Here is a 27223-nt window from a genome sequence, read left to right as displayed (position 1 = left end):
GCTTTTCCTTTTCTTCTTGTGCAGACATGCACAAATTGCAGGCCAGAGCATCACCTCTTGGTCCAGGATTTGACACACGTGGTTTAAAGGAGAGCCCAAAGGGCTAGAGTAAGACTTGCCCTGAGGCGAAGATGGTGCCAAGGGCTGTGCCCAGGGCCTGCAGGCCGTACAGCACTGCAGCTGCCCTTAACACTCCACTGGGTTTTTCACACCTAGGCCTTAGTCAGCATCCGAAAGATATTTAGCTAAGTGGAGGACAAACCCCATCAAGGCTGTACATCATTAGAAAATTCAGGTGGTAAGGAGGTCTCTAGTCCAACCTGCTCACAGCAGGGCCAGCTGTGCTGTCAGACCAAGTTGTTCAGGTCCGTGTCCACTCCGGTGTGGAAAATGCCCGAGGAACCCACTCTGCTGCCCGACTGCCTCAGCATGAAAAAGCTCTCCTTACAGCCAGCCTGAACCTCTCGATTCACCTCACGGCCGTTGTCCCTCAGCCTCCCACCGTGCGGCACAGTGAAGGCCCCACGGGTGCTGGGGGGCTGCCGTTAGCCCCCAGCGCCATCTCTTCCCCGGGCTGAGCCAGCCCCGTCCCTCGGCCTCCCCGCACGGGAGGGGTGCTCCTCCCCGGGGACCCCGCGGAGCTCCCCCAGTCAATCCACGTCTCTCTCCCCCGCGGGGGGGCCAGGCTGGAGGCAGCGTCAACGCGGGGCCTGGGGAGCGCTAGGCCGAGAGGGGCAACGGCTTCCCTCCGCCGGCAGCCGCCGCGCTCCCCGCCCGCCCGGCCCGTGGCGCGGCAGGAGCTCGTTCCGCCCAACGCCAGCGGGCTACGAGCCGCGTGGAGACACCGCTGCGACAGCCGCTGCGGGGACGGCGGCACCTCACCGCCCGCACGGCCGGCGCCGCGCCCGGCCGGCCGGCCGGGGAGAGGCGAGGCGACGCCTGCGGCACGCCGTGCCCCTTCACCCGGCACCCTAGCCCGCCAGCGGCGCTCCCGGGCAGTCGTCCCCGCCATGCGGGCGGCCGCGCTGCCACAGCAGCCGCAGCGCAGAGGCGGCCGGGGCGCACAGCACAGCCCGGCCACAGCTGCCGGCCGGGCCGGAGCCTCCGCAGCCCTGACGGGCTGGAGGCAGCCCAGGAGGAGGAGCGGGGGCGAAGCTCCCGCTCCGCCGATTGACGGGCGCCCCAGCCAATGGGTGGGCGGCGCGGGCGGGGGCGGTGCGGGCAGCCGGCGGGCCGGCGCCGGGGGGAGGCCGGGCCGAGGGCGGGACGCGGGGGCGGGCAGGGCGCGGATTGGCCGGCGGGCGGGGCCGGCGGGGGGTTTCTCCCGGGCTGGGCTGACGGCTGCGGTCGGGGAACTTCAATTTGGCGTGTGAGTGCGGGCGGCGGCAGCGGCCGTTTGGGCGGCGGGGAGCGGCGGGAGCGCTAGCACCGGTCCTGGGGTGAGGTCTCCCGCTGGCAGGGGAGGGGGTGGCGGTGAGGAGGAGAACGCCGCCGGGCAGCCGCAGCGCTGCGGGGGCGGGGGGGACGACGAGGTGGGGGCGGCCGTGCGCCGAGTAGCCGCTTTGCCCCGGATCCGCTGGCGTTTTCGCCTCGGGCGGGGCCGGGCCGTGCGCTCGCCCGACGGTCAGAGCTGCCCCCTCCCTGCCGGCCCCGAGCGGCGGCTGGGCGGGCGGTGGGGGGCTGTCAGAGCCGGGGCTGGCCGGCGGCGGGGAGCGAGGACGGCAGGGGGCGGCAGCGGCCCCGAGGAAGCGTGTCCGGAGCGGCGGCGGGGGAGATCCCCTCCCTGCCGCAGCCCCTCAGCGCCGTGGGGCCTCTTCCCCTCTCCTCGGGCGGGCAGGAGCCTCCGAGGAGGGCTGGCTTCTCTCTCGCTCCTTTCCTCCCGCCTTTCCCCGGGGGTTTGGGCGCTGGTTTCGGCGGGGCGAGCCGTGGCGAGCCACTCCGAGCCGCTCGGTTTCAAATCTCCCTCGCGGGGCCGCCGCCGCTGGCAGCGCCCGCAGCCTCCGGCCGCCCGCCCGCCGCCGCCCCTCCAGCCCGGCCCGCCGCGGGGCGGCACGGCGGGGCTCCCCGGCCGGAGCTGGGGCCGGGGCTGGATTCTCGTCTGCTGCTCTTCTGGGTCCCCGATTCCTGGCCTGAGGCAAGAAGGAGAGGGGTGTTTTCCCCCCAAAATCTGTCCCGATTTCTGTCGGTTACTCTGCCGCACCCTTCGCGCGAACACTGGGCGAGGAGAGGGGATTTAAAAATTTTTTTCCTCCTGAAGAACCACTCCGCAGTCTGATAACTTCGTCTGTTTGCAGCTTGGTCTGTTTCTGTCTTTCAGCTGGAAGTGAGCAACTGCAGCAAAATGAGCTAAACAGGACCCTGCACTGAAGCTGCTTATCAGTAATTAGGGGATGAAATTGAGGAAGACTGTACATTCCTAATTTCTCTTTATGATTAAAATAAAAGTCAGTGTAGAATCAGTGTAGGTTCTTTACCTGCTATTTTTAAAAAAAGTCTTCCTTTCAAGATGTGATGACCTGGCCTCTGAGTGAACTTTCAAGTCTTTAAAAAAAAATTGTTATTTATAAAATTAAGTCTAAAGTTCTTTTGTAAGGCTTTGATTACAGTGCTGTGAAGTCTGAATGCTCTCAAAAGAGCTGTTAACACCGTGGTAACATTTTTAGCGTGGCATTTTTCCACAGGTGAAGATCCCGCTGAGTTGAACTTAATCCCTTTTGATGTTAATAGTATTGTGCAGGCATGTGTATGGCTACAACAGAGTTAAAGGAGGTTACTGTACGAATGATCACTGATTGACATAAAGGGAGTTGGTTTGAGGGTTTGTCAGCCTAATGATTATGATTTCCCAAAACAACTTCTGAAAGAAATCACTGCCAGCGAACAAGTAATAGCCAGCTAGGGAATAAACTTAAGTTCAAGTACTTTGATACCAGTAATGACTAGCAAGTAGTTAAATTAGGATGTTTTTTCTTCTTGTAAAGCTGCCCAAGACCCATTTTTAATTAAAACCATGTAATTTATAGCTTTTTCACTGATATATAGTGCTTTGCTTAGCTTTACTGCCTCATTTTCCTGTCTGCTAGTATGGGTGCTTCCAGAGTGCTGGTGAGATGCAACAAGCACATAGTTCTGCAAAACTTAGTCTTCAGCAAATTCTTATAAACTTGCATTTTTCCAAACCTGGAGAGTTTGAAATGAAAAGGTGCTTCTTTAATAAAACTATATAAAAAATAAAGCTGCATCCTTTGGTGTGATATTTTTTTTAAGTTTCAAACAGCAGATAAATTCAGTCCCTAAGCTACAAAGCCAACAGGTTATAGAACAGACCCAGTTCAGAACCAGTTTTGTGGTATCCTGGGTTACACAGGAGTGTCCCTGAAAGGGTATTCAGCTGAAGCCTTCTGCTTCAGCTGCTACAGTCCTCCCTTCCAACCAGTTTCCATTCCTGCTTTCCATGCTGTTTTCTATCAGGTGTTAACCTCTATGGTGGGGAGTTGAGCTGCTTTCTCATGTTTAAATGGCAGCGTTCCTTCCATGTTTTCAGAGGTTATGGATCTCAACGTTTTTATCAACAGTCTGTACCTGTGGTAGATGGGCTTGTGTTGTAACAACGCCATTTAGAGGGGTCGAGCCAAGACTTTCAAAAATATGTATATTCTGCATGCACATATGCTGAAAGTGTAGAAGAGGGAGAGTTCAAATTTACTAACAGCCAGGGCCATGTGGAATATGCTTCCCAGCTTCATTCCTTTAGAAATACACCTTTTGTTCCACTTCTAGTTTGATAAATCTCCAGCAATTGCAGTCAATTCATAAGAAATTTCTAATTTTATTACACTTCTTGATATAACTTTAGAAGTAGGAGCAAATAAAGGCAGGTCTCTGAAGCCAGTCAGACTTCTTGATGTCTATTAATGGGGTTTCAGTGACAAAGCTGTAGGCTGAACAGCTCTCATTAGAGAGGGTAACCTGAAGAATCATTCTATTACTTATTGTATTCAGTATGATCTGAATCTCTTAGTGAGCATGGATGTAGGCAAAATATGTGGTTTTCATGTAGCCAACTCCCGAGTCATACATTTGGATAGCAATGTGACACGAATGTGGGTCATAGGTGGAGAATGGGAAAGTGTTCTGGGAAGTAGGGACTGTTACAGGAGGTTTTGTGGGTTGTGATTAATAACAATTGGAACATAAGTTCTTTTTAAGTCATTGTTCAAAAAATCAAACTAGGTGTATAAACAACATATAAAGTACATGACAAGGTAATAAAATCTTCATTTAGCTTGTGCTTATGGGATTCCTTTTTGAATTCCTTTTTGAATTCTGTGTTCATTTTTAGCAGTAAACTTTAGAAAGTTGCTAGTAATAACCTGAAAGAATTTCAAGTTACAAGAACTGTGAAGCATGTTTCAGTACAAAAGATTGATCTATTTAAAGATTAAAAAGGGAGGGAACAAAATAAATGGTGACAGATGTACCTGTAACGTGGACGAGAGCAGACAATAGTGGCTATGAAAGGATTCAGTGGCAGGAAAAGGATCTAAACGATTTACATTTTTAATAGCTATGCCTGTAGTATACAGCAGTACTCTAATTATTGAAAAAGGACAAGTTTTCTACATTTAATTTACCACGTGTAAATTTCAGTAGGGTAAAAATTATTTTACCAAGGTTTGTAGCGTACAGCGTATTTGCCATTAGGTATTTTTAAAGCCAGATTGAGTGCTTGTTTGAGAAGGATGTTCTAATTCAAATGGCAGTTTCATTCTGGAACTGATCTTAAGTTGGGGGGGAGTGAGAAGAGGGAAGGTGGGCTTTCTTCCTCATTGCAGGCAAAATTAACCCAAGAACTGCTCATTGTATACTCACACGGTAGTTGGATACAAGAAAGGGGATGGGAGCAAGAAAAGGGGATGTAGGAGCATGTGATTGTGTTATAGCCTGGGTTATATGAGAAGTCAAACTGCATTGTAAGGGGTTATTTCTGGACTTCTAAATTGAAAGAAAAGACTCCGCTTGGTTTTAAGAGTGTTAGACTTTATTATAATCTGCCACACTTCAATTTTTTTTTTTACAAGAGAAAAAAATCAAAGTACGGGTTAAATGATGGTGTGTTTTTTCTCTTCCTATTTGGACGGGTACTCACATTTTAAAAAGATATTTTCTATTTAAGTACAGTTGACTTTCGCTTACCTGGTTTTCTAATTCACTTGATTGGTGGGCTAATTTTTGATGTAATCTAACTCTAAATTTAACTGTCCCTTACAGGTAAAGAAGATACTGTGCTGTTATCCAGTTGTCATAGTTGATTGCACTCTACTAATCTTAAAGACTTCTATTGGAGTGAAAGGTAATTTGTGATTTTTTTTTTAATATCAGAAAATTCACTATAGGAGTTTACTAAAGATACGAAGTTCTGTGTTCTGTTTAAACTTCTTAAATATTTTTGCTGTTGATGTGATAAATTTACATAGTTTAAGTTGTCAGTTTTGTAATATTATACAGGAACGAACATATTAATGATACAGAAAATATTTTGACTTTTAGCGAGTCTTAAATTCTTAATTTAAAAGTTTGTGGTATAAACTCTTCCGTGGGGGTAATTTTACTAGTAATTTATTTCCTCCATAGACTTCACCTTGTCTTTGAGTGCTTTGTAAAGATTTACAGACTAAGTGAAGGCCATATCAACAGATTATTAATTAATTGCTATTGGGTAATCCAAAAATAGCTGTTCTATTTGGCTAATGAAATAAGAAAATATGTTCTGTGTATGGTATGAGATTATAGACTTGCATGTAATGCAAGTGGGACAGCTCAGCAAGAATACAGGCTTGTTCATTTGAACAGACTTGGGGGAAAAAAAAGTTTGTTTTCATGGCAGTAGTGTCTGATGTTTTAGTGGCACTCTGCAAACACTGTGTTACAGCAACCATGCATGTGCTGTTTGTGTAAGGCATTATTCAAAGCTGTATAGGCATTTCTGACAATAATGCTGAATAACACTCTCTAATTTCAGTTTACATCTCATGGCTTGGTTTCTCCATTTTATATTCTTTATGTAGTTCCTTACATCTGACATAGTACCTTGAAAATAGAAACAGTCAGAAGAAATCTATGGACTGGATATGTAAAACTTCAAACCACAATAAACCAAAACTCAAATCCTGTTTCCCTTCTCAAATAATTCTCTTCACATCCTTGCCTTCTACACTCCTGTATCCTGGGTTTTTTCCTAGTTCTGGAGTAAAGCTGGGGCTGGATCTTTTTTCATTCTTACTAGAGTAGAGGACTCAATTATAGGAAATGTTTATGGGGTCTCATAAGGACAATTTCAGATGCCTACCCTTTGGTCTGCACATCGTAACTTCCTTTGATGATGGCATGATGTCTCATGACTGGACTCAAGTATGAGATGCTTGAAAGCCTGACTTCAGTTAAGTTCTCTTCTTGTATAAAAACAGATTGGCTGACTCTGAATATTCTCAGAAGCAGGTAGTAGTGGTTTTCGAGGGTTTTGTTGTTTTGGTTTTTTTTCTAATGGAGATAAGATACTACTGCTGTTCATCTATGTAGTGCTTTTATTAATAGTAGCTTGGCTCTTCAGAGACCTTGCATTGCAGGAGGATCTTGTCTGGAGACTTCTTTCTCAATGTCTAGGGGGTTAACTGGGTGTTTTACTTGATATTATATCTACTATGGTGCTCATATTGTCTGTGTCTTGGTTCTCCTCCCTGCATTCTTTCTGAAGGGTGTGATATGGCCTGTCTTTTAACTTACCTTGCTGTTATGAAGTGATGCAGCCTGTGTGCTCTATAAGGTCATTGTTTGAAGACTCTGACATTGAGTAGTAAAATAGGGTTAGCTAAGGTCAGTTTAAAGGGAACTATGGGTTGCCTTGCTGCTCTAGGTTTGAATCTTTCCTTTGCTTCTAACATTGTCTATGTGGTTTTCTGTTTGCAAAGCAGTAGTTCTGGAGAAATGTTCTGTAGGAAAAGATGTTCAGTTACCAGAAAGTAAAAATAGACTCTAAAAAAGAAGTGTGGACTCTCTGAAAGTTCAGTTTCATCTTAAATTGCTTGCACTGATGACAAAGCAGAGTTTAACCAAATATTTATTGTTGAAATTACTCTGTAATTACTAGTGTTGTACAGCTAAATGTAACACCAGATTTTACTGTAAATTACTGCTATCCCATTACTGTGGCTTGAGAAGTATAGACTGTAACTGTGGTATTCTTTTTAGTGGCCTGGATAAGAATTTGACTACAACTTTTTAAGAACAAAGTTTTTGTATCTTTAATAACATTCTTCAGTATGTATTTAAAATACATGGTGTGCTCTCTTACCACAATGGAAAATTAGAACAGCTTTTTCTAATCTGAAATACTCAGTTATCCTGTATATGGGATTAAAAATATATATTCTTATTGCAAGCTTTTGAATTCTTACTAGGCAGACCTTTAAATTCTGATTGACTCAGCATATATCCTACTTCTTCTGAAAATCCAGCCAAAATGAATATCTGATGATACGAATACACATTTGGGTTTTGTGTTTGAAAAATTTTATTGCTTCCAGTTACTCACAGAAATAAGGATTCATTAATAAAATATTTTAGAATATACTGAGTATGTCCTGTGAACTCATCTGAATTTGAACATTTCAGTTTTGGATCTGAAAGTTCTTCTTCAATCTCAAAATATGGTGTTTTGTACTTTGTAGATACTATTTGTAAATGAACTATTTGCTGTTTCCTCAGCTGGAAGAAGTCGTTTTGTCCCGTTTGGCTTAGTCCTTTTGAAGTTTACTTAAATGCTGTATTTAAATAATACTGTAACTGCTCTTGTTCCATCATCAATCAATTAAAGAAATGATGCAAAATAGCAAGTCTGTATATCATTGATCTTCTCTTAGAGGACTGGATTCTTTTTCTTGTATGTCTTTTTGGGTACCTTTCCTGGTAGGATGTTGCATTATTGTGCCATGATTCTGAAGCAAATCCAGTGTCTAGAGGAAAAGAGGAGGCGGTGGGAAACTCACAACTGATACGCAAAGAATGTTGTAGCATAAGCTTCATGCTTAAGTCCATGTTTGGTCTTAAGGCTGCTTTGTCCCCTCTGCCGTCAACACAAGAGGTTATCTACAACAGTGGTCAGAGGCAGCTGATTGGATCAGCTGGGATTGCTACATATCAGTGCCCCTACTTCTTTACAAATCCCAATGCAAGTGATTTTAGTGTTAAACCTGTTTTGGACCTCTAATAATCTCATGTTAATTAACTTAAGCTGTTGGATATTTGGGCTCACTTTCACAGTGTGCTTTCCCTACTCTCTGGGCTTGAGGATGTGTCTTACAGAAAGCAGTTAGTGGTAGTGAGATCTGTGCGCTTACAGATTTATTTATTCCCCTGTGGGCCCTTAAGGGAGTATGATAATTGCTTACAACATGAGACCATTGCAACTTTTTTTCTGAATACGTCAAAATATTTTCGTTCGGAGGGCTAAGACTGAAAACCATATTCAGTCTTTACCTCTTAATTCCATTCAGTAAAAAGGTGAAACACATAGAGTATTAAAACATTACAATTTTTTTGTCACAGTTGAATTTAGTCCCAGTGTCATTTCAAAAAGTAAAGATGTTATTTAACTTTCATGGAATAACTGTTATTTAACTTTCATGGAATAACTGCAGAATAAAATAACGACTTAAGAGTAGTGACCGAATACTTGAGGTATTGGGGGGGGGGGGTGGAGTTTACACATTTCCAGCATATTGTTCTTGTACTGTACCAGAAATGAAGCTATATGTAAGTGGATTTGGGAATACTTCAGTCTTGTATTATAGGTGAGAAAATGGTTGGAGAAAAGGTGCCTTCTCCATAAAAATGCTCTGTAAAATGCCTTAAACTGCAAGAGAGGTCTATGTTTAAAAACCTCATCCAGAACCAAAATGAGATCTTACTACAGAACACAGTAGTGAACAGCAGTGTTCTGATTTGGGGAGAGTGACAGCATGTAATATATTCAAATAATCAAGTTTTAAGAAACTGTATATAAGAAATCTAACTAGATATTCCTGCTTTGTGAAGATCTGAAGAGACTGAAAATCTTTTTTACCACTGCCTCCCATACACACTTGTTTTAGGAAATTCAGCAGAAGATACATAACTTTACATTTTACTTTCATCCTTAGACTGTTACAAGATCAATAATCCTGACAGAATATTCTCAGTCTTAACTAGAGAGCAGGTATTAAATGTGAGACAGTTCTTTCTGGAGGAAAAGGTTGTGCAGTTTTAGCTCTGATATGAAAGGATGATGCTAGAAGCTGCATTGTTTCTTATCTTTGTTATATATTATGGACTTCTGTTTCTTGTATTTCAGAAAACACAATGGAGCTTTATAAAAATACCAATACATTAGCTGAAATATATTTTGCTGATTTGTTCAAAAGTCTAAATAATTTAATTCTATATCGTGAGAAATCATGAGACTTCAAGTACTGAGCTGAGAATGAAAAGTGTTTTATTTACTGCCTGCAAATGAATTTTTAAAAGCTAATGTGAAAAATGCAAAACATGCTCCCAATATGTTAGGAGCAGATTTGCTTCAGCCATTTTTTCTTTTATAAAAATACAGCTTCTTTGTATTTTTCAGACCTGAAAGCAGTTTATTGGATGAACTGTTTAGTCATTGTCATGAGCCCTAATTTTCTGGCTTGAAACATGTTGTATTCCTTCCATAAGCTGTTGAATGATGTGGGAAAATTAAATGGCCTGGTGAAGTGTTTGTTGTTTGTGGTTTGGTTTTTTTTTCTAAAACAGGGGCAAAAAAGCTAGTGTGTTGCAGTTTAGATGTTAAGCTTATTGAAGTTAAAGGCAACCTGCTTCTATTCCTACTTGTTGATCTGTGCTTGCTTGCAAAGGATGCCCACTAATAGTTGTGGGTCAAAAGCTCACAAGGGTTTTGTTTTACTCATTTTAAAAACAAGTCAGTTTTTCTTTGACTCTTCGTTAAATGTTTTAAGACTCCAGTTAAGTAACTGCATTGAAGAGATTTTTCTGCAAGTGTTAGTTTTCTTCTGGCTGATGATTTTTGGCTTTTTGGTGGTGATTTTTTTTTTTTTTCTTCCTTGATGACTGAAGCTTTGTTTCAGATAACTCGACTGTGTGTCCATAGGTGGGTCTTGGTAAACTGATCATGTAGGTAGCAACTCAGATTAAAGGGAAAATAAAGTTAATGTTCTCAGAGATCCTATTCAGTGTAACTTTATTTGTTGCTAAACAAAACCAAACCCAAACTACTTTCATCCAGGGCTATGGATAAGTTAGCACAGTAGAGTTAAGTGATGGTTAGTGCTTTCCTGGCTATAGGTTTCTAGGAGATATTGTTCTTGAGGAATGCTTTTAAATTTTGAGGTGTCAGGAAGTTGTTGGTGGTTCAGAAAAATTGTAGAGGAAAAAATTGTCGATTAGGTGTGACACAAACAACTTTTCTGCAGCTCAGAGTGAACAGGAACCTAACAAAAATAAGCTGGTTAAGGTATTGTAAATCTTTTGTATGGTCTATTTCATAGGTCATCATTAGGAGAGATGGTTAACTAATACTTTTAAGAACTTTAAGGTAAGCTGGTTGACATGAAAATGGTGTTGATAAAAACTTCTTACAGGAGATACATGAAATACAAAGTTTTGGACTTTTTTTACTTCACATGTTCACGTTGGAGTCAAATTCTTTGCTTTGACCATACTCCTCTGATATTGGACTATGCTTTTGATCAGAGTTGAAATTTCTGTATTTTCAGCAATGATAAAAATCAAAGCAGGACTCAAGTACTTGGATTTGCATGTCAGAATTTGTACTACATAGTATATAAAGAAGTTATCCTAGTTTGCGTAAAGGGGAAAGTGCTTAAAGTTTTAAGCATCAGGAACTAGTGCAAGACAGTATTATGAAATACATTGACGTTATCGGGTTTTTTTTAGTTGCTTCTAACCTTAGTAAAGACATACGTCTTTTTTTTATTAGTAATTAATTGTATTTTCCTTGAGTGCTATTTTCTTTTGGTCTACCTTCAATTTTTTATTGAATGATGTTCTTGAATTTGAATCCATTTTTGGATTCAATTGCAGTTTTCCTCTTTGAGGTAACTTTTTAGTGGAAAAGGTAGTTGTTTTTTTAATTTTAGTGAAGTTAGATGATTTTTAATATGTAATTAGTTGAACTGAAACTTAGTAGTGTAGCAGGCACGAGCTTCTAGAAGAAGAATATCCTGCTTTACCATCTTTTTTGGATTACACTGTGTTAGGTAGTACTTATGTATTGCTCATGGTTTCTGTAGCTTGTCAAATTTTGCTTGTTATTCCATCACCCTCATTTTCTTAGTATAAAATGGAATAAAGACGATCCCTCTTTTCTGGGGAAACAAAGTTGGGGTTTTTTTTCCTGGGTATGGAGTTGTTAATTTCTTTGAGGAGAGCAGTTTCTGCTGACTGGTTTCAGGTTCTGCCTCCCACCAATGTGTTGGAGCCAGTCACTTGCCTCCAAGTCCTTTGCTGCTGTATGGGTGTGGGGGAGTCTGCAGGCAGTGCTGTGTCGTGATGGCATTGGTCTGCTGCCAGATGGCACTTTAATTCTTCAAAGTATCTCCTGATTTGAGGAAAAGGGTTCCTAAATAATAGGGTTCCTATATAATTACACAAAGCAATGGTGTTTCATGACAAATATGACTTGGATTGGTCTACTTTTATTATACAGATGCAGAAAAGTCTGATTTTGTGCAGTTAAGTCTTTTTTCCCAGATGCATTCAGGTGTCCTATTATTCTCTCATAATTCAAGAACATACCTGAATAATTCAATACTTGAACAGTTGTGTGGAAATTCTCTTACTGAACTTTCTGGGTGTAGAGGCTTGCATAGCTTTCTTACATGACAGAACAATGTTATTTTGATTTCTATACTGAAAAAAATTGGAAAGTTTTGCAGTGTATACTTTTATAAAAAGAAAGAGAAACAAAGGGATAAAATAACATCTTGGTAAACTGATCATTTAGCTGTCAATAGCATTTTGACATCTGTCAAAACAAAGCTTCATAAGTATTAGATGTTCTTATTAGAACAGCAATATTCTGCCATAATGGGAATTCCACCTGGACCATTATTCTAGTTGTTTGTTTGCTATTGTTAGGGTATTAGTGGTTATCCTTTTTAGAGAGGACAAACTGTATTCTACCATTAGTTTTGCAAACTTAAAATTGTAATTATTTTTACTTTTCAGTAGCATAAAGTAAAATTACAGAAATTTGTTTTCTTTAAACATATTTTTGCAGAGCATTATTAGTCTGAAATGGTATATAAACCATGATGGCATGAAGAGAAAATGTACCACTGTGTAGGAGTGAATTGGAACTGGAGATACTTGAGACATATCTGACTATGATTCATTATTTCTTTGGTTTGGTGAGCTTAGAGAGTAGAGTATGACTTTTGTGCCTATTGCATCCTGTATGTGCAAACATTTGAACAGCAAATTTGGCCGCTAACTATACTGTAATTTTTTTCTTTAATACTAAATTTGAGCTTATTAAAGCAGTGATGTCAGTGGGCAACTCTGTGGATCATTCAAGGACAGTACTTTTGCACTATAGCTACTGTCATGGGACCTTTAGAACAATGTACTTACAGAGATGCCTTTAAAATAGGAGGCTGAGTATCTGTAGTCTGTATGGAGGTAATATTAAGCAACCGAAGTTGGGCTTGCATTTTCAGCAGTAGATGTACTATTTTGTGTGTGATTTATTTCCCTCCATTCCCTTTCAGTTTATTCTCTAAAGGCATGGTTCCCATATTTTCTTTCCCTTTCATCCTTTCAGCTCCAAGCAAGCCCTTTGTAACCTCTCCTCCCCACTTCATTTTCTTCTGTTCTCTTGTCTTTTTTGGTCTCCTATTGAATTAACTCTAAAGTAAACACTACTGTTGTTTACAAAGTCCTGTACTATAGAAGAATTGAAGACAGCTTTTGCTCTGCTAGTCATCTCTAAAGAAACATTTGTAATGAGTTGAGAGTCTGATGGTGATACGCTGCAAAGGTATGCAAAACTTTGTCTCTGCTGTGAGCAGTAGAATGTTACCTGATCCACAGCTGGGATTTTTAACTTACTACTTTAAATTACTTTAATATGGAAGGCTTCTTGTTGCCTTTATATGAAGGTAATAACATTCAGAGCTTTAGCTGTAATTGAAGCAGCTGCCTCAGAATTATTTGTTTTAAAATAGGCAACATAACTATTACTGCAAATGAGATAAGCTGTGATGTAAGATGACCTTACATCAACATGATTGGAATATAAAGGCTTCTGCAAAATCAAACTAAGCTGAATATGCTCCCATGCAGTGCTTCTTACCTTTTGTTTTGAAAACAGTTGTTGCTGCTTTCACCCTGCTAGACTAAGGGAGATGCCTCATTAATTTCTGAGGTATATCTTCCTTTGCATGAAAACCCTTTTAATTTACTGACCTGTCTCTGTGCTTGAAAAGCACTGCCATAGGCGACACTTACTTTTCAAGAGTATGCAGTCATTCACATGACAAAACTGTCTTTGATGCTGATACCCTGAAGGGCTGGTAATTCTGCAAAGGACTAAAATATTCTGCAAGAGTTTTGCCAGCAATTCAGTGCTTTTCAGCCAAGAGAGCGTGTGTGTTATATTCAGTTTTCCAGTTTGGTCCATTGAATCATTTGTATGCTCTCTTGTTTTGATGATCTTCTTCAAAATGCACTTGCAAATTTTAGTGTAGAAGTTTTGAGGAACAAAGCAGAAAGATCAAACTCTTCTTTAAATTCTTAGCTTGCTGATGCCCATGGAGAAGTAATAGCAAGAAAAAAGTCAGTAATGCATGTGGTATGCATAGGTACAAACTCCTGGGCTTTGACTTCCACTAGCTTTCCATTTTTGATTGCTGTGCTTTTTAAAAAGGGCATAACTTTTGGGGTGGAAAGTAAGAAAAAATTAGGATTTTGAATTTGTGTGATTTTTGTATTTTTTTCTGTTTTGTTTTGTTGGGGTGTTTTTGTTCAAAAGTCACCTATGGTTTTTGTGCTGCAGCCTTTTTTACCTTGTTAGGATAAGCTGTATTTATTTAATCTCATAGGTAAATGCTGCTTGACTTTTTCTTACAGGTAGTGGACTTTGTGTCTGTTTGCCTAGCATCACAGTGTGAATGGTGATATTCAAAGGTCTGACTAGCAGCTAATTCTTGAATAGCATGAAGTAGAAAAACTGAGTAGAGAGACTTGCAGTCTGATGTAATGCAATGCCTCTGCATTATTGTGGTTTTATGCTCACAAGACATTTGAGTCAGCATAGCAATGTATGATCAGTAAGATGCTGCTTTGTTTCCTGTGGATGGTTTTATTTCCTCTTATGTAGGGAATTTTGGCTTAAACTGAATCTATAAAGCTAAAATATTTCTAAAACAACTTCACTGACTTTTGTTGCTGTTGACAATGTATTAGAAATACCAGAGTATTAATTAGCAAAACTAATGTCTCCTGATTATGAGAGACCATCACTGCCTACAGTAATGTCATATTTTTAAGCTGTGTGACTTTTCAGTGAAAAAAGTTCTTGCATCAAAATGGTTAGTCATAGTGACTTTCTAAAATCACTACCAGCAGTTTGCACGAGAGAGGGTGTTGAAATATAGCCCCTGATAGGCAGGCAGAAAATACCTCTTTAGGAGGGATTTACTGTAGTGAAACTTATGATTCTTTTACCCCAAAAATTTAAAGAGAGATGCATCAAGAGATTTCTGAATGTTTTCAATGATTTTATTTTTGGTGGTCTTATGACTATTGTATCTATGTTGTTTTGTAGCTTATATAAGCATTAGGAAACTTAAGTGCTATTAAATATGAGGTATCTCCTGACCTTTCAGAAAAGGTTGAGATGCCGTTATGACAGCTCTAAATCAGATCTGCTGAGTTCTTGTAATAAGATGCCAAAGACCCTTCACTTCTTTTCTCCTCTTCATAGAGTCTCGAGAGTATTGTAACTTGATTTTATTTTTGTTTTCTCTTCTTCCAAGTCAAGAAACTTAACTAAGCAGCTTAAGCTCTATACAGGCTGCAGATTAACTTCTCTGATGTATTTTATGATGGATACCTCTAACATAGCCTACTGAATTTGCTATGTTCTTAGAAAGAAAAAGACATAGAAGTTGATATAGTCAGTTCCCTGGGTGAGACCAAAGTGCTTTATGTATTGTCTATAGGTGAAGATGTGTCTGTCTCTAAACTATCATTGCAGTTTTGAAACTGTCCATTAGTGCTCAGGTTGGAAGTAGATGGAATACCTAGCTGTGAGTAAAAGTAACCCATTGATTTGGGACATGACACTTCTGTTTCCATACACAGTGGTTGTGCTCTCTACTTCCAGTCTAAGAGGTCACTATGCTCAGTTATCAGCAACAAATTCTGTGCCCTTGTGACAGAGGTACAGAAATGGTGCCATGAGTTATTTGTAGTCTGAGGAATTGCTGCTGCCAAAATTTCAGGATGACTGTCTATAAAGTTTTTTGTTTTCTTAGATTTGTCAACTGCAACCATTGAGCTATGTTCGTAATCAGTGTGAACTAACTCAGTTTGAATACTTGCAAAACCTTCATGAATATTTGACCAAAATTTTAAAACTAGCAATTCAGGGGACAGATTTATTTTTTTACTTAAATCATCCTCTCTGCGTTATCAGTTGAAATACCTGCAGCAGGCAAAGCTTTGCAGGTCTGAGTGCAGATTCTTTGCATTAAAGGCACAAATTAGTCTGCATTCTGAGTGTAATGGTGGTGGATGGAGAGGAGAGAGAAGAAACTCATAATGCAAAACTCATGATGGGAGTCCTTCAAGCTGAATAAATTTGATTTAGAGATCCCGTTTATCTAGTATCAGCTGAAATTGGCTTATATTGCTAGATTTGTTTCTGCTAACTTCTTTCAAAAACTGTCTAATGATTGTAGTAGCTCTGTGGTAAAAGCAGCACATGAGCAGTAGAATTTTTTGGTAATAATCAGTTTTCATATATTTGAAATACTGCTCCACTCATGTTCTTTCTCCTTTTTCCTCCCTTCATGCTCTGCTCCCCTATAAAATATTCAGTAATAGTCGGAAGTAGTAATATGGGAATACTTAAATACTAGCCTGTCATCGCTAGTGGTGACAAATACGTTGTTGACCTTCTTGTAATTCTTCTCAGAATACATTTCAAGTTTACCTGAAAGCATCAAGGCTTTGAATATTTAAAACTAAGTTCTAATGGAAGAACTCATAAAGCATGGTTTTCTATGACTTTGTCTTGCTCTCCTTGATAACAAAATGTCAGATTTCTTCCTGTCACTAGTAAATGTTTCTGTGCTGTCGGTACCTCTTTCCTTTGTTTTCTTCTATTATCCCCTAAATATACTTGATGCAGAACCATCCACATATCACCGGGTAAGTATTTTGTCTGGCCGACTGTAAAGCTAGTAAGCCAAATAGAATAGGTTCATAGTAGACACGCTTTACTAATTTGGATTTATTTCCTGCCAAACTAGTTCTGTGAGTCCCTGTAGAAATTAAGTATTATTGAGACCTCTGGACCATTGCTAAAATTGGTTAAAATTGACCACTGAACTTAAACATGACTAGAGAAGAATAACAGATGAACAGGCAGTATGATTTCATAGGTCTTATTTCTGTAGGAAACCAGGCCAACAACTGTAATGTTTCAAAATATTCTTGTTGCAGTTCAAAATAGTCTTTGTCATCCTATTCCTAACACATCTGATGATGCTTGGTATCTCTTGGTCTCAGATTATTAGCTGGTTTGAGGTGGGGATTCTAGTTTTATTTTTGTGAAGGACTTGGAATCTGTTGTAGGAGAACATAAAAGCATTCTTCTCTTAACTTGACTTCCCACACCCTCCCCACCAGCTTCCCTTGGAGAGCATGATTAGTCATTTTATTTGTGCCAGGAGTTATAAAATTATTCGGGTTGGAAGGGACCTCTGGAGATCCCCCAGTTCCCCTCGTACTCAATGCAGGGTCACAGAACCTTGTCCAATCAGGTTTGAATATTTCTGAGGATGGAGATTCCACAACTTCTTTGGGCAACCTGTTCCCGTGTTTGATGACCCTCAGAATAAAAAAAGATATTATTCCCTCACCCTTATGTTTAAGTAGAATTTCCTGTGTATTGATTTTGCTGTGTAGAGCCTGGCTCTGTTTTCTTTGTTATTCCAACAGGTATTTATACACTGTCATACCCTGACCCCAGGCCCTTTCTTTCCCAGCCTAAACAATCCCAGCTTTCTCAGTCTCTCCTCGTACAGCAGATGCTGCAAGCTTTGCTGGACTTGCTCCAGCATGTCCTCAGCTGTCTTGTACTTGGGAGCCTAAAACTGGATGAGAACCTGCAAACCATAATGGTGCCAGACGACACTCTACCATGAATCCATGGGCATCTCTTAGATATGGGAGAGGGTCCTACTAGTTTGTCTTGTAATGCTCTGTCATGTATGGTCTGTGTACTTTTTGTCAGTGGTTACCTTGGCACACCTCATAAGAACACAGAGTTCATGTTTGGTTCTTAAGACCAGTTCCCAGGCTGTATAATGTATTTCAGCAGGTAGTAATAGGGTAGGATTAGTCAAAAGAGCATCAATACAGAGAATGGGTTTTACTTTTAATTATGTATGTGTAGAATTACAGAATGGTTGGGTTGGAAGGAACCTTAAAAATCATCTAGTTCCAACCAACCCCCCTGCCATGGGCAGGGACACCTTCCACTAGACCAGGTTGCTCAAAGCCCCGTCCAACCTGGCCTTCAACACTGCCAGGGAGGGGGTAGGCACAGCATTTCTGGGAAATCCATCCCAGTGTCTCACCATCCTCACAGGAAATAATTTCTTCCTAATATGTAATCTAAATCTACCCTCTTTCAGTTCAAAATTGTTACCCCTTGTCCTATCACTACACTCCCTGATAGAGTCCCTCCCCATCTTTCTTGCTGGCTCACTTTAAGTACTGGGAGGCTGCTATAAAGTCTCCCTAGAGCTTTTTCTTCTCCAGGCTGAACAACCCCAACTCTTAGCCTGTCCTCATAAGGGAGATGCTCCAGCCCACTGATCATCTTCACAGTTCTCCTCTGGGCCCACTTGAGCAGCTCCATGTCCTTCTTAAGTTGGGGATCCCAGAGCTGGGCACAGGATTCCAGGTAGCACCCCACGAGAGTGGAGAAGTGGGAGAAGAATCACCTTCCTCGACCTGCTGGCTACAGTACTCTTGAAACTGCCCAGGATACAGTTGGCTTTTTGGTCGGTGAGTGCACATTGCTGGCTCGTAGTAAGTTTTCCATCCAGTACTACTCCCAGGTCCTTCTTCACAGGGCTACTCTCAATCCACTGATTGCCCAGCAATGCACTTGGCCTTATTGAATTTCTTGAGGTTTGCACAGGCCCACCTCTCAAGCCTGTCAAGGTCCCTCTGGATGGCACATCCCTCCCCTCAAGTGTGTTGACTGCACCACACAGCTTGGTGTCATTGGCAACCCTGCTGAGGGTGCACTCAGTCCACTGTCCATGTCACCAACAAAGTTGTTTAACAACTCCGGTCCCAATACTGACCCCTGAAGAAAGGCACTCGTCACTGATTTCCACATGGACATAGGGCTGTTGACCAAAGTCTTTGACTGTGACCATCCAGCCAATTCCTTATCTGCTGAGAGGTCCATCTGTAAATCCATGAGTCTCCAATTTAGAGACAAAGCTGTTGTGCAGGACAGTGTGAAATGCTTTGCACATGTCCAGGTATGGGTTGCCTAGAGAAGTTGCATTATGTACATAAAAAGTTTGCCTAGCTTGTGATTTGTAACTAATGGTTGAAAAAATTAAATTACTTTATCTTATAAAGCAAAGGCAAGATATTTATTCTGATTTGTTTCATTTTGATCATTATTTATTTGTACAGATATGTCTTGAGGAGATGTCAGATGGGGCTTAAACTCTGTATGTGAAACACAATGGTTAGACTTATGGCAGTTATGGAAAACTTATGAATGGAAGACAGATGTTAATGTTTCCAATTTCAGTTGAGAATTCTGATTTACTTAAGCAGGCTTTTTCTGCTCTGAAATATTTTACCCTTTTGCTTACTTTTTGATTCAGGAATGGTTAATAATTCTGGTAAAACTGAGTATTTGTAGACTGCCTTTTGCTGTCAGGCAAATCTTGCTGCTGGACAAACTCACTCTGTGTGTTGACTTTTGCTCGAAAAACCTTGTCAACTGTTTTGCCATATCCTCTCTAAGTTCACTCAGCTGAATATATCTTACTTAGCAACTGAAATCTCTTGACAGCTTGCTGTGAGTAAAAGGTCTTATTTCCTCCTTTTTTGCAAATAGGAAAAGATGTTAACTAGCAGAAGGATGTTGCAAGTTAGGGAAAATAGTCATGATTGTTACCTTAGTAACACTAGTCACTTGCTGGGCATCTTTCAGTACATGGAAAAGTCTTCTCTGTTGGACCTAAATGACAACTGATTCTTCCTCTTTGGAAGCCTTATTATGAAAGTAAGAATTTTCTTAAACGCATTAACATTATTTTTGATGCAGGGTTTTAACATAGTTATTAATACCTCATTCACATTTGTTCTTCAGCAAGATCTTTTGAATTTATTGTTAGATACCCTTAGATATCCTTAACTAGGACTTTTTTGAAATCCTAGCCTTGGTTTGTCTAGTATTTTACTAGTACCACTCATATAGCATTATACAAAATTAGTTACTAGAACATTGCCATCCTATAGTAATCAGGCAAACGGAACACTAGCATTAGTTATAATGTTATTTGTTGTGTCTGTTATTTGATGCCCACACCTGTGTGTTTTGCTTTCTATTTAATATCTTTCTGTTGCCTTTTTTAAGCATCAGAAGCTATACATCAACCTATATGTATCTGTTTTTTAAATTAAAATCTCTGGCAATAGAAACTTTGTAGCAAACTTTCCTTCTGATTTTAACCAAGGTCACGCCATGACTCAAGTGCAAAACTCACGGTCCTTCATGGGTATTCCATTACTGTTTCAGACCAGGACAGAACCTAGTAGTAGACCACACATTAGAGTGTGCCCATCAACAACTGGGGCCATACTCACCAAATAAATCTAACCCTCCAACATGTTCTGAAGCGTTTAATGAGTAATGGGAGACAGAGACTCCGTGTTGGATTCCAAAACTTGTCCTGGTAGTTGTCATCTGAGTTGTTAAGAAAATACAGAATATGCTTGATTAAATGAAGCTGAGTATTCCAGGCAGAGAATTAACTGAGCTTCTTTTAAATATGGAAGCTGTGCCATTTCTTTTTCTGACCTTAAGCACGTGGGAAAGAAGATAGTTTCTAAGCAAAGAGAAAAGGAAATTGTCTCATATTTATGAAATCCTTTTCCTATCAGGAAGTATGCATCAGGATTATATACTTGGCAAGCAAGAATACATATTTTGGCACATACTTCTTTCTTTGTAACTTTAACAGCTTGCCAGCATTGCAGGCAACACTAGCAGCAGTCTGTGTCCCAGACAGTTTTGATTATAAATCCCATTGCCTGGAGCAGGGGAGAAAGCCCCATGGGGACGGGTGTCCTTGGTTCCTTTTCTTTCCCTAGTGTGCTGGGGAAAGAGGGTAAGGGATAGCTGGAGAATGCAAGAAGTTGGTCATGTTGGTGGTAACCCTCTTTGCATCTTGGTTAAATACCTTGTGAATATTGCCTAAATTTGAGGACGTTCCAGTCTTGTTGTGATGGAACCAATGGTCTGCAATCTAATTGTTTCTGAAAGATCTTCTGTAAACCATTGTTTGAGTGCACCAGCCCCCAGAATTACAAATGGCATTGCCCACGCAGGCATTTCAGAAATCTTGTACACAGTCTTTTCTTGCTTATCAAGTGCAAAGTTGATCATTATTTCCAGTTTAACTGTATGGATAAATCTTTTGGAAAGTTCCTCTGGGACCAAACAGTGTCGTGAGCTTAGTCCTCAGTCAGTGATGAGATCTGTATCAATAACTGTGCCATTTGATGTGACAGTGGCTTCCCCATTTGCACAGGAACAAGGGCAAAAATAGCTGAGCATAGTTATGTTTTCTGTTAAGACTTTGTGCGATAGTGATGACCATGCTATTAAAGTAGCTTAGGTACTTTAAGTGAAGTAAAACTTCTGAAGTGTGAAGAGGGACAAATGAAGAGAGTAGATGCACTTGTACGGGAAAGACTGGATGTCCAGTATCCTTTGGTTCTCAAGAGAGTTTAGTACCTTTATTAATGCATGGGGTTTTTTTAGAAACTCCAAATTGTTAATATAAATATGCTAATAAGGCTTAATAGGGTAGCTAAAGTGTTATGTTAACACATTTAGAGTATTTTATGGAAAGTTGTTGTTCTTCTAAATCATTTGAGTAGAATACAGTTCCGAAATTTTATGGGAACATTCCATCTACAAATAAATTTTATCATCATTCTGTGGAATGAATATGAAGAGTACCAAATCATGGAATCGCATATGTCCTTCCAACTTATGTCTTCAAGCAAATTTTATTGTATTTAAAACTTACTTTGAGGTGTGTAAAGTTTACATTTTAAAATCTAGGATATTCCTTTTACTGTTAAAATTAATTATTTAGGGGGCTGGAGACAAATGTATAAGGAATATTTTTTAATATCTTGTTTGACTGCAGACTGCTTTTATGGATCATTCTGGGTTTGGTTAAAATATGGTGAGTTTTTTTGGTTTGTGTTTTTTGAGAAAGATTTTTAAAGTTGGTCAGTTTTCTCAAATACTAAGAAGGTATTTAGGTTTTGAGTAGCATCTTAGCATAAAATGGAAACTTATCTACTGACATTTTTTTTTTAACTTCATATAAACTATGTATTGTGGTATATTTTTTGTGGCATGTAAATTTCCTATCTACATATTTGGTTTTGTGAAATGTCTGATAATTGTTGTTGCTCATACACATATATGTTAGTCTGTGGTTTGATCTCAAATGTAACTTTTTAAGTCTGCAACAAGGAAAGCTGAAGCTACAAAGAGTGAAAACTTTGGTTACTGTGCATATAGAAGCTACTTTTCATATTTCAGAGGAACTGGATTAACACAGCAACGTGTGTGTTTGGTTTTTTTTTAAGGGAGCACTGAAGTGCTGGCAATATATAGGCACTGTTGAAGTAACTGCAGTCTTCTATAGTTTCGATTATATCTGCCACATACAAAGTGTTTGTATCTTATTAGAATCAAGGTATTGAATGCAACTTAGTCATGAAGATAGAGGGTTGGTTTTTTTCTAGTGTGAAATCTGAACATTGAATTCATAGCACCACTAACATGTCTATGCTGCTTCCTGAAGATATCCACAAGAATAGATTCCTCTGTACAGAGATTCAGAAAGTGGATTCCTAAAGCCAGTAGCACAGCTTGTAAAGCTTGATCTTTACCTCTAGATATCTCTCTTGAGTCAAGGATCCTGAATTTCATTTCTGAGGGCTTGGTATTTCACAAGAGATTGCAGCCATAGGCAACACAAAGAATATGTTACTATTACTACTTGCCTTAACTCTAGCATATAGTTTATTCATTAAGTTTGTATTAATTAATAGAAAAGGTCTGTTGTTGATTTTTGCAGATTATGCTATATAAGACAATAGAGACTTAAAAACAAACAGAAAGGTTTGATCACTTGTTATAATTCCTTTGTCATCAGTTCTCATTTATGAAACCTCTGACACTGTACATGCTTTCCCTGTATCCCCTCTTTCCTTTGCCACATAAGACACTGCTGCTCCAGCTTCCTCCTCACGTCCTAGGAAGAAAGAGACACTGTCCCTTGTTTATTTTAGTTAACTATTTAGGTGGCTTCTCCCTAAACAAGGTGTGTGAAATTGTTAATTTTGGACATCAGCTGGGGAGATGCATCTTAAAACAAAATTGTAATGAGTACTTGTAGTCATACTAAATGGTACCCCACATCCTTCTTTCAGGTATGAAATTGCTGTTCAGTTTTTTAAAATTTAGTTAGTTTGGGAACCAGCACACTTGATAAACACTGCAATGAAAAGTTAAATGAAAGATCATTGTAGATCTTTCTTTGTTTTTTCTTCAGAGTATCAGATGGTGCAATATTTAACTATTATCATAGTTTAAAAAAAGATGCTGTCTTACCTACCAGTGCAATCATCCACCTGTTGGGTATTCCTGAATGAAAGTAATAATGCTTCTTTAAGACACAAAAATAACTTTCTGAAACTACTATTTAAAATACTTTATGCCTATGGCATAATTCTGACTTAACTGCAAAGCTCTTAATGACTGACAGATTGTGGAGAATGGTTTTTGAACACTTAAGAATGAGCTTCTGGCTGAGAAGTGCTGGCAAGCTGCAGGTATCAAGAGTGGTATTGAAGGGAAAATGCAGATGTTGTACAACAGTTTTTAAAATATAGCCTGAGTCTGTGTAAAATGCAGGTAGCTGATGGCAGCAGTTCAGTTGAGTGTAGCTGTAAACAGAGGGACAGCTGTAAAGGGATGAAGAATTTATAGTATAGCTTTGTAGAGTAATTGCAAGCTTAATACAGAAGAATGTGTCCTAAGGCGCTTCAGGAGGTTCAAGTGAAATAATTCACAGTGAATTTAGCTGTAGCTGGAAACAAATTTTTTTGTTTGGGGTTTGGTTTTTTTTTTTCAGTAGTAGTATTAGCCCGATTTCCTCCTTTACCCACCCTCACCCCCTGAAAAATTAAAATCAGCTAAAATACTTTAAGTAAACCCCTGTGAGAGCTGACAGGAATGATTATACAAAAGTTTGCCAAACAGTTAATTTTTATTTTTTTTAACCAAAAGTTAATGTTGGGGGCAAAGTAATAGTTTTAATGTTTTGGGGAGGAGAAGGTATAGACCAAGATTGCCTTTGTTATATGCTTTGCTTAACTGTCTTTTGTCAGAGAATTGATATGTAGGGTGAGGGGCTGGTAAGGGCAGCAAAACCTCAGCCTAAAACCAAAGGATGAGATTCTCTGGGTGGAGGCTCTGTGCTTTTCTTGCTTTGGTACAAGGGCTGCTTGAATGGCTCCGGGTGCTGACACTGAGTAAGGTCTGCAACCCACTCCTCTGCCTGTGCATCTTGCTCCATCCTGTACTGGCATTTGTTATGGTAACAAAGGTAAGAAAGATAACAGTATGTCTTTGCAGTAGCTCTCTTTTGTGAGAAGCAGACAATCTAGAATAAATTTTGGTTCTTGCAGTATCCTTAGCTCTGTTTCTGTTCTCTTAGTTGAAACTGAGCAGATTTCTTGGAAGCTGTCAAAGGTTACCAATTCAGACAGAGGAACCAGAGCACAGTAAGAGGGTAATGGGTGTAGAGTCACTGTGCAGTGAGGCTGGGGAGGTCACTGGGGTCCTAAACTATGAGAGGAAGGATGGAAGTAGGAGCTAGTGCTGCTGCTGCAGCAAAAATGAATTGGACTGGAGAAAGTCTAGTCAGCACTGCTGAGAAGCCTTGAATTTGTGCTGCTCTGTCCCTAAACTTTAAAATTAATTAAATGGTTAATGATCTTAATCATGTGACTGATGCCTTTTAACAGAACAGACAAATCTTGAAAAACTAAGTATCAGTTATGTTTAAACATGTCCTTGTGATTTGCTTTTAAAAATGCATTCATAAGTGATATCATGCACCTCTGATAGCTTTGCTTTTCTTTAAAATGTTTCCTTTTTATTCTTTGGCTTAGCAAGATGTTAGAAAAAGGATAAATGATTGAAGGAATCTTGCAAAGCTTTAGTATTTCAATAACATGTATAAAACTTAAAGCTAAGGTAATTTGAGAAATGTGGTACTTGACCTATGATACTGTTGGAATCAGCTGAACTAGCCAAACCAGTAAATCCACTGTGTACCAAACAGTATTCTGGAGAAAGACCTCCTTCAGTAAACACTTTTATAAATCAAATATGTTAATTAGAATGAAAGTCTTTCGTTTCTTGAAAAAACTAAATGCAACATTACTAGTTTAATACTGGAAATAAAGATTGTTGTGTCATAGCTATAGAAAACTTTTTACTACTAAAAATTTCACCTGTCAAATTTGCTTCTTCCTAGTATTTCTGGAGGTACTAAGTGTTCGCCTTTAAAACAGCTTTCTACTTGTTCTATAGTACAACCATTTTAGGAGAATTTATCATTAATATCTGTTGTGTGTGATATACTGCTTGGATGTCAGTCTTGGGGTTGCCCTGACAATGAGTTCTGAAATGATCAAATGGATCCACTATAACTTTTAATGCATGTAGTGCCATAGAAAGATATTTCTGTATTTCAGCAATACAGCATACCTCAAACTGGAACTGATTATGTACTTACAATTCCAAAAGTAGCCTCAGGTTAGAGATAATGAAAAGTCAGTAATTGCAAATTAAGGTGCTTTGTGTTCCAGGATAAAATAAATTTTCCTTGAAAATTTTACTTCTGTGGAGTAATTTTGTCATTGTACTGTGGAGTCTGCAAACAGTTGCATTGTGTTAGTCTTAGAATTTTGAAATTAGGAGAATCTATTTTCTTTTCAATGTGAGTCCAGTCACTTTCTTTTTTCCCTTATAGTAAATACTCCTTTTAATTATTTTGAAAATTTCAGAAATACCCATAATTTTAAACAGACATTGAAACAGATCTAGTTTATGGAGTTGTTCATAGTTGTCTGGGGCCATTCTAAAGTAGAACCAGTGTTGAAGCAGCCTGTGCCCTGTGAGTTCACACCAAAATTTTTGTCTGGCTGAGAATCCAAGAGACACACATCCTTTCCCAGGAGGAGATGAAAGCATCAGCGGTAGTTAATGGGTGGGAGTGTTGAGTGCAATGTATCCACATGGACCCATTGTGCAACTGCTGAGTCTCAGGTTGATGCTGTGATGTCCTTATGACTAGGGGGGGAATTCACATGACGTGTTTGTCTCTGATAGCCTGATACTGATAATTGACTCAGAGGAGATGCCACTTCTAGGCTACCAAAAGCTACATCTGTTGTAGTTGTGGACTGGCTGGGACCATGCTGTTGCTCAAGTGGTAAAGTGGAGTTAATTAGTTAGGCTTTTATATGTCTTATATAAATATGTTTGCCTTATGCTTAAGTCCACAGAGACATTTCTGGAAAACATTATGTTTCAGATCTAATTCTGAAATTCAGGACTTCTGTAGAAGTGACAACTGGGAGTTCATAGATAATCTATATTAAGTATCTCTATAAAGTGTATATAGGAGTTACACAGTCTGTCTGATTCAGTGCTTTCTGATAGGAGGTAACTTGTAGATCAGGGAGGTAGCACAGCCACAAAGTTAAAAAGTTAGCAACCAACCAGCTAAAACTCACCTTATTTTGAAGAGAAACCTGATAGCCTAATTTTGTGGATGAGATTGCTGGGGTGGATTTTTGTGTTGCTATGTCTTGTTCAGAATTTGTATCTATTAATTGATAAGTGGCAGAATTACATTTTCAATGCATGAGTCTCAAACATGAGTGCTTCTGAATTAGAGATTCTAACCATGGCAAAGACTTGATGTATTTGCTAGTGTGTGGCTTATTGAGGAACTACTGTGTCTGACCTAATTGGGTAGTAAATTCCAGCTTTTGTTCTCAGCCTTTTTCTGAGTGCTAGGCAGACTTTAAAACTGAACGCTACATGAAAAATTGCTTCTCATTGACTCCTTTGGAAAATTCAGCAACAATAACCTTTTGAGCCTGAAAAGGTTTCCTGTGAAGTATTGGTTTGTATTAAAGTTACTTCAATTCCTTCAGGTAGTTGTGGTGCTGCTCTGTTGCTTTACAGTTTTGACACCTAAAAGTTGAGTGGTGTGGTGATTTGTAGCTTAGTGAGAAAGTAAGCAGGATTTTTTGCTGTATTAGTCTTTTTTAAAATTATTATTATTATTATTACAAAGAAGTAACTCAAAGTATATAGTTTCCAGTTAACTGGAAAAAGTAGTATTTCAGGATACAAACCACTTCTAGAGGTTCAATTAAATCTTTTTAAATGGGGGAATAGGCATGATCTCTTGATACTAATTTTGGTGTCTATATACAGTCTTAGACATCTCTGATAGACCATGGATTTCTTATGGAACTCACTTATTAACTTTCATTGTGAAAGCAG

General features: G+C 39.7%; 1 protein-coding gene across 13 annotated transcripts in view; it reads left to right on the top strand.

The window, feature by feature from the left end:
* Positions 1-1308: 1308 nt before the first annotated feature.
* The window catches only part of EPB41L2 (erythrocyte membrane protein band 4.1 like 2), a 129081-nt gene continuing 103166 nt past the window's right edge, over positions 1309-27223 (top strand). For 12 of the 13 annotated variants that reach the window (XM_074896317.1, XM_074896316.1, XM_074896313.1 and 9 more), the window contains exons 1-2: positions 1330-1439; positions 5272-5353. The gene's annotated coding sequence lies outside the window, so the exon portion shown is untranslated. Of the gene's footprint in view, positions 1440-5271; positions 5354-27223 lie in introns of all 13 variants that reach the window. The other variant, XM_074896306.1, reaches the window with a different exon arrangement.

This window comes from Athene noctua, chromosome 1 (assembly GCF_965140245.1).
Source record: "Athene noctua chromosome 1, bAthNoc1.hap1.1, whole genome shotgun sequence".
NCBI classification, from domain to species: domain Eukaryota; kingdom Metazoa; phylum Chordata; class Aves; order Strigiformes; family Strigidae; genus Athene; species Athene noctua.
This window is presented reverse-complemented; position numbering and strand designations above follow the sequence as displayed.